The sequence below is a fragment of the Aedes aegypti genome, chromosome 1 (genome assembly GCF_002204515.2).
Source record: "Aedes aegypti strain LVP_AGWG chromosome 1, AaegL5.0 Primary Assembly, whole genome shotgun sequence".
NCBI lineage: Eukaryota > Metazoa > Arthropoda > Insecta > Diptera > Culicidae > Aedes > Aedes aegypti.
Window position 1 is genome coordinate 33,638,374 of NC_035107.1, and position 14,031 is coordinate 33,652,404.

Below are 14,031 nucleotides of genomic sequence, written 5' to 3' on the forward strand. Positions count from 1 at the left end.
GATTGCTCAGGATCCTGGCCATTTAGAGAAATGGCGTCTTCGACAAAGTTGTTCAGTAGCTCAAGCGCTATTATTATAAACGCTATGAGGTTCAAAATTTTGCCACCAGGCAGCGCTAGTGAGTATGAAACTTTTGTTTTGCGGATATCTCAGGATCGTGGCCACTTAGAAAGATGGCGCCTTCGGCAAATTTGTTCAGTAGCTCAAGCGCTATCATTATAAAAGTTATGAGATTCGAAATTTTGCCACCAGACGGAGCTGGTGAATATAGAATTTTTGTTTTGCGGATAGCTCAGGATCCTGGTCACTTAGGAAGATGGCGTCTTCGGCAAAGTTGTTCAGTTGCTCAAGGACTATCATTTTTCTAGCCAAGAGATTCGAGATTTTGCCACCACGCGGCGCTAGTGAGCATAGAATTTTTGTTTTCCCGATAGCTCACGATCCTGACCACTTACACTGAACAAAATCTCCCGCCTTGAATTGAATGATTCGTAATTCACAAGGCTGCATATCTCAAAATTCCTTATTTTGAATGATTTTGAGTGAATATGATGCATCCACTATTTGTTGAACAAAAATCATCCGATTCTGTGATGGCATTCAGCATGAATCCGTATGAAAATATGTTGATATTTGAATTATGGCAACATGAATGAATAATGTGCTTATTTTAAAAGATAATAATTTCCACCATGTCCCAAATCAAAAATCATTCAATTATGTTCTGAATGTCATATTTAAGACTAATGATGCTAGACATAATATCATCCTTGTCAACTGTGGCCTTGTAAAAAATGGCGGTTGCAACAGTTCCCGCGTGCAGAGTTCGGAGTTTTTCGATTTGATTTAACAGGTAATTGGACTTTTTGATGGACTTATTGTTATCTGTAGCAACTGATTTTTATATTTAGGAGCACCAAACATCATTTGTAGCTAAAGATGAAGGATTGTTGGCTGGATCAAGGACTCGTTATTCAAATAGGCACCTCACGCCAAGTCACGATGGTCGTCGATTCAAGATTGATAATTTTTATACTTTTAATGCAGCTAAACAGTTCGTGGAAATAAATATTTATGTGCGTTGAACAATTAAGAAGCCTTGCTCTTCGATTTGCAATCATTTAAATATCTTATTGGTATTTCATTCAATATGTTTACATTTAGATGTATGATGATCATTCAATTATCGATCGCTTTTGGAAACAGACAATTCATTCCATGATTGGATGATTTTCATTCAGTATGTATTTTCATGCAGATGAAAATCATCTTGAATGTGTCTGAAAATAGGAATGGGGCTCGGATGAGGCAAAAATCATTCAATGTGTGGCGGGAGATTTCGTTCAGTGTAGAGAGATGGCGTCTTCGACAAAGTTGTTCAGTAGCTCAAGCGCTATTATTTTAAACGCTATGAGGTTCAAAATTCTGCAAACAGGCGGCGCTAGTGAGCATGAAACTTTTGTTTTGCGGATATCTCAGGATCCTGGCTGTAGTGACCAGCCTTTTCACATAGCCGGTTTTACACATTTCCCGATCAATCTTTCTTTCGATTTTCTAACGAGTTAGACTAGAATTAACACATTTCTTCCATCATTATGAAAGCACGTTTATTCTTCCCAAAATACATCAACAAACTGATCTCTATTTATCTTTCGTCAAGCTGTGCCTACTACGATCTCGATTGATTTCATTTTTAGTACTAGCTAAACAGTTCTTTAGCTATCTTGGTTTTACTATACTCTGTTTTCAGCCTCTCATAATCCCTACATTCACCCCTACCTCTACTCTTAATGAGTAAATGTTATTTAAAATTATGTTACTTAGTATAAGATTTTGTAGACTCATAATTTGAAATTACTTGAGAGTGATAAAAAAGCTTCCTTCTTTAAGGTCACCAATTCCATGTTTGATTGTGATTCCTCCGTTATCTGTTGTAATACTGTTAACTTGAATCTTGTTATGATCCTGAAAAGACAAAAGTAAATTTAGTATTGCCCAAACAGCTTTATAAAACTCTTTGAGTAGTGTTTGTTTCCTGTATCCACCACGGTTGAAGATGTCAAGAACTGCGTTTTTTCAAGGTTTGATTGTTTCTTCTCTGAATCTCTACTATTATCATTTGGTTTACGTTGCATTGAATTAAATTATAAACATTTTAACATAACGTCAAAGTGAAAATGAGAAATCAATGTCTTCTAAAATTTCAATAGCACAAAACGCTTTACACATTTTAATTCTTTGTTATTGATTATTATGTTCTCAAAATGCTAATTTGGAAAGAGTTTTTCAGATTCATGACATCGAAGTGAGCATAAGTGATGGAAATTACCTTATACTTTAATGGCAGAAAATGCTTGTAATATTCTTATACTATTTAATTGGCTATCTATGTTTTCAAATGTTACTTTGGAAAGAAATTTTCAAGTTCATAACGTAAAAGTAAACATCAAAAAATAAAATTTTCCAAAATTCCAACAGCACAAAACGCTATACACAATAAAATTATATATTATTAGTTATCTGAACATAAGAGATTCGAATGTTTCAAAATTTCAACAGCACAAAACGCTGTACAGTTTCAAATTATATGTTACTCAATCAATGTTCCTTAAATACCTATTTAAGTTTTCTAGACTCATAACATCAGAGCTTCTAAAATTTCAAAGTTGTCATGAGATGTTCAATGTTCATTTTGTGAGACTTTTGTGACGCTCTGTTTATTTATTTAATCTTTTAATTGCTTTTCATAGCCACCCTCTTGACAAACCCGCTTTTGCCAGGGGACTCACGTTTTATCATTTCTGGGAACTCGTTCTGAGCTAAAACAGCTAAAGACACTCTTTTTGTGCAGCTTTCCTCATATAAGACTCGCTTTGTGTCAACTACTACTCTAGTTCACTTACCCATTTGTAACATACCCTCTCAGGGGACTCGATATTAATGTTAGCTACCCTCTCGGAGGACTCGCTTTCCTAACTTTGTAACATATCCTCTCAGGGGACTTTTTTTATTGGCTTCTCTCTCAAGGGACTCGCTTTTCTAGCTTACTCGCTTTTTTTTTGTAATGTACCCTCTCAGATGACTCACTTTTTTTTTGTTAGCTACCCTACCAGGGGACTCGCTTTTCTAGCTTTGTAACATACCCTTTCAGGGGACTCGATATTTTTGTAGCTTACCCTCTCAGGGGACTCACTTTTTTGTTAGCTATCCTCTCAGATGACTCACTTTTCTAGCTGTGTAACATACCCTATCAGGGGACTCAATATTTTTGTAGCTTACCCTCTCAGGGGACTCACTTTTTTGTTAGCTACACTCTCGGGGGACTCGCTTTTCTAGCTGTGTTGCATACTCATAATGTAGGGATTATGAGAGGCTGGAAACAGAGTATAAATCACTTTTCACATTGTTATCTAAATTTCTTGATTTTATATTTTTCAAAATGCTACTTCAGAAGAAAAGGGGCACGCTTTTTTGTTAGATATTCTCTCAGAGTATTCGCTGTTTTGGCCTACTTACTGGAGACTCACTTTGTGCCAGCTACTCTCTCATGGTTTTTTACAGTGATTGTTTCAGAAAACTTTCTCTGTTGTACCTACTATTTCAAGAATTCAAATTATTCCTGTTACCTTATTGCAAATCTCGCATGTTCCACTTCACTTCCAGGAGACTCACTTTATCTCAATTACCCTCTCATGATATTCACTTTGTGTTTGCTATTCTTTATGTAGCTTATATACTCTTTCAAATTTGTGTGAATTATGCTCTCAAGAGACACGCCTCATTTATTTATTAAATCTTTTAAGTACCGTTCATAGTCATTCTCGCAGAAAAAATCTGTGGTCCGTTACCCTCTCTGAGGAATTGCTTTGGTCAGATACCTTCTCAGAAAACATGATTTGAGCTAAAACAGTTACCCTCTCAGGGGACTCACTTTGATTAGCTTTCCCGCTCATTACACTCGCTCTATGTTAACTACATTTTCAGATAGAACACTTTTTGTAAGTTACTTTCTCAGGCGACTGCATATTTAATTTTACACTATCAGGGAACTCACTTTCTGTTAGCTACCCTCTCGGGGAACTCACTTGTTTAACTTACCTGCTCAGGAAATTTACCTCTTACTTTTAGTTTACCCTATTTGGGAACTTGCTGTTTTATAGCTCATCCTCTCTCGCTTTTTGTGAGTTACTCTTTTTGAGGTACACCGTTTTTAACTTATCCTCTCAGGAAACTGAGTTTGTATTAACCACCCTCTCAGGGGACTACTTTCCTTGTGTTTTACTTTCTCTGGCTCATCTTATATCTGTTACCCTCATCTAAGAACATCCGTGCTACTCTCAACTACAAACTCGTATATATAATTTACAATTTCATGACTTACTTCCTAGACATTTACAAACTCACTCATAATTTAGTGGGTACAAAAAACTTTAAAAAAAATGCATAGGGTGGGTGTACCAATTATGGATGCAATAGGTCAACTGTTTGGATACAAATCCGATTTTAACCACGTTTCTAAAACGTATGCATGACTTTTTGATGTTAATTACTAGTTTGAGGCCTTGCGAATCAGATGAATTGAACCGTTTTGGCACTAAATTGGCTGAAAGCTTTTAAAAAATGGTTTTAAATAGCCTTGTCTTTGTACCAATTATGGCAATAGTGTTCCTAGCATTCGACATAAAAGTGTGCCAATTATGGACTATCGAATATTTGCACGAAAGGATCTCAAATGCCATCCTGAGCGAATGATAATGCAACGCTAATAAGTAATAAAGTGATTGCTTAGAAAATTTTCCAGAAATTTTGTCTTAAATAGATTTTAAATCAATTTATCGCAATGGGTTCATGGGAGAAAATTAATTTTCGAAAAGGAGTCGAAATGTAGTGTAAATGCAAATTATGATACAAAACAACATTAATGATCTCACATTACCTTTCCAGTGCCTGATTTTAACGAAAATAAGAGGGAAAATTCAAAAATAGAGTGTCGCTGAAAACCCTCCTCTACCATGAAATAAGCATCTTCCGCTTGCGAACGTTTTCGAACGTGTGATTGAAAAATCTTAGTAATTGGGTACAAAACACACAGATAATGCCTTACCGAACCGTCCCGTCGTGGAAGTAACCCGTGAAATATCTTTACTTCCTTTATTTCACTGATCAAAAAATGTAAACAAACCGCCTCCTGAGTATTGCCATAATTGGGCTCTCATACACTCTTTGTACCAGTTATCGACATAGTGGAAATAACACGATTTCTAACTTAAAACAGAAGATTTGATTGCACACCAGCTACATTTATTCATTTGTTCTCACTAGGCATCATACATTCAACGGTTGAAGCAGTTTTTCCGGATGAAAACATACATTTCGTAACGGGTGTCCCTTAGCAAACTGCTAAGAAGGTGACATAGATGTGAGGCAAAATTTTCAAATGTTCATTTTTCGAAGCTTATTGCACGAATGTTCTTTTCAAGGTTTAGTTACCATCAAAAACAAATAGTTTTATCATTTCTGTGAATATTAGCCGTTATATTCTAGTGAAACAATAAGAAAAATCTCTTTTTGTTCCCACTATTGCCATAATTGGTGCTATAGCCATAATTGGTACTTCTACCCTAGGTTAACATCGAATATGCATTGTTTTTTTTTTTTTTTTTGTTTCTTTCAAACAATGCAAACCAAGCAATCTCAATTTACAACCATATAGAGGAAACCCCATTTTTTTCAGCAGATTATAAATACTTTCTATCGTTTCCCGTTTTTTTTTTGAATGGTTTTCACCAATACTTTAACTCACAAACACGTCGCATCCCTTGATCCAAGAGTGAAAGATTGATGTCAATCCATTTTTTTTATATTAATATAATAATTTATTGAATACATGTTCGTATATTTTTTAAATTTATTTGGCTTGGAAATAATAATTATATTTGAGAATATCTTGACCCACTGTGAATGCAACAACATAATTCAATTCCCTCCAGTGCATAGCCACAAGCTGTTACAGAAGACATTACTAAACTAGCGAAAAGTGAATAGTTGAATTACGCTTCATTTTCATTCAAATGGAAATGTCCTAGAACTGTTAAACGACTTCAAATGAATCTGCATAGAATAGTCTAAGTCATTGTCTTTTCTCTAAAACATAACATCAAACGCGTTTCCATAATCATTGACTTACAGTTTTAGGAATATTTTAATAACTGTAGAATGAATCCATATATTTCAAAATCTGACTTTGATGATTAAATTATGTTACTTAAAACTCGAACGATTCCGAAGCTGCAAACTCAAATAAACGTTTCAAAAAGCATACTACGCCATTTGCATTAACAATCATCGTTGTGTTGTTTTGGTCAATTAGTGTAAGGAATTAAACATTTGAATTTTTTATCAACACAGTAGGCCATGATGCTTGCTATATTATGTAGAAAATCATCATTATCTTTACTAATTATTGAAACGCACACATGATCAATTTTTCTTTTATTTTCACTACACCTACCTTAGACCAACACGGTATCATATCCGGTTGCTGCGCAACCGTATTTACTTCTTCGTCACTGACGTACATGCGCGTGGAAAAAAAAATCCTCAGAGCTAATCTTCTTGAAGCACGTGTAATTTTCTTCATTGGATACACCTTTTTTCAATAATTAAAAAAAAACCTTTCAATACTAAAAACTGTTCTGTGTAACGGATACTTTCAGTTTTCATTTTTTTTCAAAGCTTGAAATGTAACACTTCACCTAATAGGTCCTCAGCTCTTCACACGTTCTTTGTTTCACCTTTGGGAGCAAATGCGCCATGTAGTGACCAGCCTTTTCACATAGCCGGTTTTACACATTACCCGATCAATCTTTCTTTCGATTTTCTAACGAGTTAGACTAGAATTAACACATTTCTTCCATCATTATAAAAGCACGTTTATTCTTCCCAAAATACATCAACAAACTGATCTCTATTTCTCTTTCGTCAAGCTGTGCCTACTACGATCTCGATTGATTTCATTTTTAGTACTAGCTAAACAGTTCTTTAGCTCACGGACCTATCTTGGTTTTACTATACTCTGTTTCCAGCCTCTCATAATCTCTACACTGGCCACTTAGAAAGATGGCGTCTTCGGCAAAGTTGTTCAGAAGCTCAAGGACTATCATTATTCTAGCCAAGAGATTCAAGATTTTGCCACCATGCGGCGCTAGTGAGCATAGAATTTTTGTTTTGCCGATAGGCCTTTCCATTTGACGTTTAAAATCAGCTGATCTCGAAGCACTTTGACAGTTCTTGTATGAAAATGACAGGCCCGTGTTAGCATCGGCCCTCCACCGATGTAAACAAATGCATAGACGGACCTGTCAAATGAAAAGGCCTATTGCTCAGGATCCTGACCACTTAGAGAGATGGCGTCTTCGACAAAGTTGTTCAGTAGCTCAAGCGCTATCATTTTAAAATTTTGTCAGTACCTATCATTATAAAAGCTATGAGATTCGAAATTTTACCACCAAACAGCGCTAGTGAGCATGGAACTTTTGTTTTGCGGATATTTCAGGATCCTGGCCACTTAGAAAGATGGCGTCTTCGGCAAAGTTGTTCAGTAGCTCAAGGATTATCATTATAAAAGTTATGAGATTCAATTCCTGCCACCAGGCGGCGCTAGTGAGCATGAAACTTTTGTATTGGGTTATCTTAGGATCCTAGGCATAATGATTGAGTTAGAATGAATATCGGCATTTTCGAAGCTTTTACCGAGATCAACACCACTGAGCCCATACCAATTTTTTTTCGTAGTTTCTCAAAAAGCGCGGTGGTTGTTCAGAGATAATCCAAGCTATGAATGTCAAAAATTGCAGTGATATTAGAGAGCATAACTAAATCAAACTCGTGTCGGGTCAGGTGCAAGATCTTTTTGGAATAATAATTTTCTCCACATCCCAGAACATAAAGTATCGTTGAGTTGTTGCGATATACATATTTGAAAATAGTAAATTGGCTTAGAAAGTTCGCAGTTCTTAATAAAGGGAACGCACATATTTTAGCTTTCTGGGGCTCAGATAGCCGTAGCGGTAAACGCGCAGCTATTCAGCAAGACCAAGTTGAGGGTCGTGGGTTCGAATCCCATCGGTCGAGGATCTTTTCGGGTTGGAAATTTTCTCGACTTCCCAGGGCATAGAGTATCTTCGTACCTGCCACACGATATACGCATGCAATAATGGTCATTGGCATAGTAAGCTCTCAGTTAATAACTGTGGAAGTGCTCATAAGAACACTAAGCTGAGAAGCAGGCTCTGTCCCAGTGGGGACGTAACGCCTGAAAAGAAGAAGAAGAACATATTTTGCTATAGATCAAGCTCTATTCCAAGTTGTACGTAACACTTGATGAAAATTACTTGGTAGAAGAAGGAAACAATTATTTGCAAAATATTAAAAGCTGTTATCCAAAGATTTATTATTGCAGCATAAAGCAAAAATAGCCTATATACGAGAGCAGATTATTTTTCGTTTAAAATGTTTAAGGCTTTAACACTAAGTATCTCAATGAACAACACATTTTTGAAATGAAATATATGTGGCAAAACTTTTAAACGATTTAATATAAATTTTAATTTTGAAAGTGTACATCAAAAGCACTGTCTATTATCGAAAGTAGGGAAAATTTGTGATTAAAATAATATTTTTCCAGCATATCTTGAAAGGAGATCTTGTGTTTTGCAAAAAAAAATATGTTGAATATTTACAGGTTCTAAAGTAATTATTATTCTAACAGCACATCTTGCAAGAATTGCGAAATAAATAAATGGTGAACATTTAGCTTGACTAAATAATACAATTTAAAACAGTATAAATATAAAGAACAGCCTATTTTTAGAAGAAGGCAAAATTTATGATTAAATCAAAAAAGATTGGACGCCAAAAACTATTGCGGCATAATAAAACGAAAAGATATCAAAAATTGCGTTCAGAATTATAGCTCTTGTCCTATTTTTCCCAGAATGTCGTTTTTCTGAATGTCGGTTCCCCGAATGCCAGTTCCTAGAATGACTCGTTTCCCCGAAAAGTGATGCAATTTAAATAGGTGCTATAATAGTCTTTAGTGGCTGGAAGGTAAACGAGCAAGAACGATAAGCAATGAAAAGAAGCAGGTATTCTGTCATTCTTGGCTATACTCATGGTGGAAAAAATATTGAGGACGGTAAAACTCGAAAGAACCGCCAATTAAATAAAGTAGGGTGCATATCAGATGGCCATGAAATGTTTAAAGTTACGACAAGTATGCTGCCGTGAATCGCAAGTCAGTCCCAACTGTAAAAAGTAGGCATTGAGAAAATGGACAGTGAAGTTTTCAAACTCGTTTTCCATACGGATATTCAAAAAATTCCAGAGGGTTGGAAGATGTTCCAATCTTAATGAAACTTTCACAACTTGCTTTTCATTACGATATCTTTCCGAGAAAAATATAAAAATGATCAAAACAAGTTACGTTTTTGTGTTCCACGGTGCGAAAGTCTGTAGTGGGACTGATATGCGGTTACTTTTCATTATAGGACAATTTGACTTGCTGTTTTTTCTTTATTTTTCCGAACATATTATATTATTTCTTTGATGTAGCTGAAAGACCGTTGGAAGAGATGTTGAAAACTGAACTCAACTCAATTTTGACGAAAATGCAGATGGACTGACTTGCGATTCACGGCAGTATGAGTGCCACAAACTTTTCGGGGAAGTGGACTTTTTGTTGAAGCGGGATATTCGGGGAACTGGTATTCGGGATACTGGCGTTCGGGGTAACGACATTCGGGGAACCGACATTACGGGAAAAGTAGCACAACCCATCAAAGTAACTACAGTAATCGATTTCTCTTTTCGCTGATAACTTGAGCAGATCAATGTTATCAATTGCCGCCATTTTGTCAGTTGGGAACAACAAAACATCTAAAAAATAAAGAAATCTTAAAAGAACAGCCTATGTATAAAAGAAGGTGAAATTTGTTTCAATTTCAAATCCACAGTTTTTATGCCTATAATTTAGTTATATCATATTTAAAAAAATCCAATGTTTGGAAGAAGGGTAAATTAGTACTAAATATATCAAAATCTTCAGTACAAAAACTTATTCCAATAGCGGAACTCAAAAGAAGAATTAATATTTGAAAGAAGGGTAATTTCTGCATAAATTATAAAATATTATTGACAATAACTTTAGTTTATTCAAGAACATATGATAGTAGAATAAAGTGACATTTTGTATCAATTATTGTCAATTATTGACTCCAGAAAAAGCCTGATGTCATCAGAAAGATTCAATAGAAACGTAAAAACGAATCTCATCTTAAGAAATTCTTGGTTTCAGACTCATTATGCCAAACGACTATTATGCCCAACGACCATTATGCCAAACGACCGTTATGCCAAACGACTGTATGCCAAATGACCATTATGCCAATCGACTTTATGTCAAACGGCTTTATGCCAAACGACTTTATGCCAAATGACCTACCACCGTCCTTGAGCTACTGAACAACTTTGCCGAAGACTGAATTGGTAAGTTCTCAACCCATGCTTCAACTTTGCCGAATATGTCGAATCAGTATATCCGCATCTAGACGTTGCATTTTTCAAAAACATAATTATAACCCTGTTTTTTGTACGACCGATTCCTCTCACTGGCCGACGAGCAGCGACACTGATCGCGCTAAGCTGGATTCTCAATTTTCTGAAACTTCCAACACAAGCGCATGGAGGAATGGTAGTCGAGAGCTGTCAAAACGTATGGAAAATAATTAAAAACGTAAATTACTAGCAAATAGAAAACTGGATCGAAACTGTAGTGATTAAAAATCAAACGTAATGTGAATAGATAACTTTTTGTTCATCTTCCATGGTGCTTTCTATGCTTCAGGATCTCGTTTTTACTACCACTGAAAAAGAGCCATCTATTGCCTTTTCAGTTTTGAATATCGCTCTATTATCGCTGCACCAAATAAATCATCCTGCTTATCAACCATCCCGAACTGGCCGGACCGGAAATAGTTTACCCTTTCGACAGCCACGCTCGTAACTCAAATAAATTCGAAGCTGATTTTCCCACAGTCAATAGTCATTCGGTTGACATTTATTTACCGAGGACTGTATCAAAAAGTAATTAACGACATTTTCAGCTGTGCCAGTAAGTTGGCTCGATCTCATCAACTTTTTTTGAGTGCGGTGTATATCCTCTGGGGCCTTCCTTAGCCGAGTCCGCGGCTTAAAAGCAAAGCCATGCTGAAGGTGTCTGGGTTCGAATCCCGGTCGGTCGAGGATCTTTTCGTAATGGAAATTTCCTTGACTTCCCTGGGCATAAATTATCATCGTACCTGCCACACGATATACGAATGCGAAAATGACAAGTTTGGCAAAGAATGCTCTTAGCTAATAACTGTGGAAGTGCTTATAAGAACACTAAGCTGAGAAGCAGGCTTCTGTCCCAGCGAGGACGTAAATGCCAAGACGAAGAAGATGCCTCAAACTTGGAATACGAGCATTTCAAATTTTGTTAATTTCTTTTCGACACAGTCCTTAGCGATCGCATTACATTCACGTAGCCACTGCACATTTTGGTTCGGCTTCGGCATGATAATTGGTGTCACTCTCCCGGCGAGTGTGCGATTGCATAAGAATCGTAGCAGGCCGTTCAAATGTGAATTTAAATGCACCAAACAAAATAAAAAAACAACAGTAAACTATCGTCCTTATCAGTCTGGCAACGGATCGAGACGCGAGGTGCCCGAAATATTTGTGTTTTGCTTGGTGACGCGTCGTCAAAACATTCTTCATCCTCTTTGGTCGAGAGTGGAGAGATGTCGCAGGTTTTCTAATCGATCGAATAGAGTCGATAAGGTTGGCAATCACAGTAGTAGGCTATGGGATAAACTGTTTGACAGTTAATAAATTAACTGTCATAAACTATCTGTGAATAAGTTGATTTTGAAACATTTTATATATTTGGTAAACTGCCCATAAAAGCATAACTGTCCCATATAGATTTTCGAGCCAACATTTTTTTTCGTCGTGACATCTAAGGGTATGCGAAATACCGAATGATTCCGTCAAATATGCTTCGAAACGAAATTCCGCGGAATTCCACGGAACTCATACTGGCGAAATTTGTATTTTGCTATTTCGTTTCGTTTCGCCAAATTGTTAAAATATTTCCACGGAAAATTGAAAACAAACGGAATGAAACGAAATTTCGCGAAATTTTGAGTTTTATTTCGAACAAAAAAAGCAAAGCGCTCGCTTCTACTCTTAGCAACAGTTAAAAATGGGTCCATGGTCTTATCCACTGGTGTACTAAACTGACTCGGTCGAAGAATTTTGACACTAGAGCGGGTCCAGATCCCGTGGTGATCATACGGGAGCGTGCCCCGCTCAAGTGTCACAATTCTCAGACTGAGTGAATTTAGTACCCCGGTGGATTAGACCATATGGTCTTATCCACTGGTGTACTAAACGAACTTGGTCGAAGAATTTTGACACTAGAGCGGGTCCAGATCACGTGGGGATCATACGGGAGCGTGCCCCGCTCAAGTGTCACAATTCTCAGACCGAGTGAATTTAGTACACCGGTGGATTAGACCATTATGGATCAAATTCACTCATATCATAGATCAGAACACTTTAACAGCAAACTATCTGCGAGGCAAACGAATGGTGTGCTAGTGAAAGCATACGTTTTGGCGTTTCTTTAGGAATCTTTTTATCTTTGATTCATAACTGGTCGGTGTTCAGACAGAGTGGACCAAGTGTTTCTCGAAGGCTTCAGGAAAAAGTTCCCCGGGCTTTTGAAATATCAGAATATTTGCATTATTCGCGGTTATAATGGAGCTTATCTATATGATGATACATTTGTATCAAAATAGCGTCGAAAAAATCAGAATTGACAGTCTTTCAAGTTTCCTTACAACGCCAAAATATCGTCTAGTCTGGTCTGTCTGAACACCGACCAACTGTGGTATGGGTTTCAATGTCCGACAGATATGAATCAACGCTTCTAGACATATGTATGACATTTTATTTCCTACGAACGGAACAAATGTGTTTAAGCATGTTATTGTTGATTGCGATGCTGTATAGATTTATGGTTCGCGTAGGTAAAATGGGTTCTGCGTAATTGCAACTTTATTTGATGAGATATTCTCCGTTTAATCCAACTTCGATCCATATTTGTGTGCTATCCATAACTGTGGGGTGACTGTAGTATTGACTGGTCCGCAGGATATGATAAACTGCGCTGCTGTTGTGAAGTTTCCAAAAACGCCCATTTGCCCTTAATTCCTCGCGGTGAATAGCCCAGGAAAGGAACAACTGCGTTTGATGAACTACCGCAATGTTTTCTTCCATAAGAATGAGGAGAGCAAAACCACGGTTGTTCGTTTCCTCCGGGGAAAATCGCGTGTCCTTTTGAGCAAATCCGTTAATATATCGCAAAAATTGTTTGTACTAGAGTTACATATATCTCAGGAGCACATAAATCTACTGACGAGCCTCCAACCAAACCGTCTCTTAGCTCATCGGAATCCTAGTGTGCTGCACTAGCTGGAGGCTTACGAAAATTCTGAAAGCGCACGCAAGCCGATGTGCTTCCGGGGAGACTCGTCTCATGTGGTGCTCGGCGCTTCGGCTCACCATCAGTATCAAAGTTTTGGAACAACTGCGTAGTAACGAAGAGGCTGTACAACTATTTTCGCCTAATTATGCAGGTGTCTAGACGGCCTACATGATATAATCAAAGACTCGCGATCCAAGAGTTACAATTTTGATCCTTTTGTTATCACTTCAATTATTGCGCTGAATATAAAACAGCACATGTGACGGAGCGCATGAGACCGCATTGAGACACATCTCAAGAAAAATGAGGCGCACCAAAATAGGTCAAACAATGTACAGCGCTCCCGTGCGCTAGCAAGCAATGAGCCTCCAGCACCTCAAGCTACAGCACGTGCACAGTAACTCTAGTTTGTACACAGATGTCAAAAAAAGCTGCAGAGC

General features: G+C 37.1%; 1 long non-coding RNA gene across 1 annotated transcript; it reads left to right on the plus strand.

The window, feature by feature from the left end:
* Positions 1-453: 453 nt before the first annotated feature.
* Positions 454-1,038, plus strand: LOC110674392. Its single transcript, XR_002498821.1, has 2 exons — positions 454-853; positions 912-1,038. It is a non-coding gene; the product is annotated as an uncharacterized LOC110674392 (long non-coding RNA).
* Positions 1,039-14,031: the final 12,993 nt, after the last annotated feature.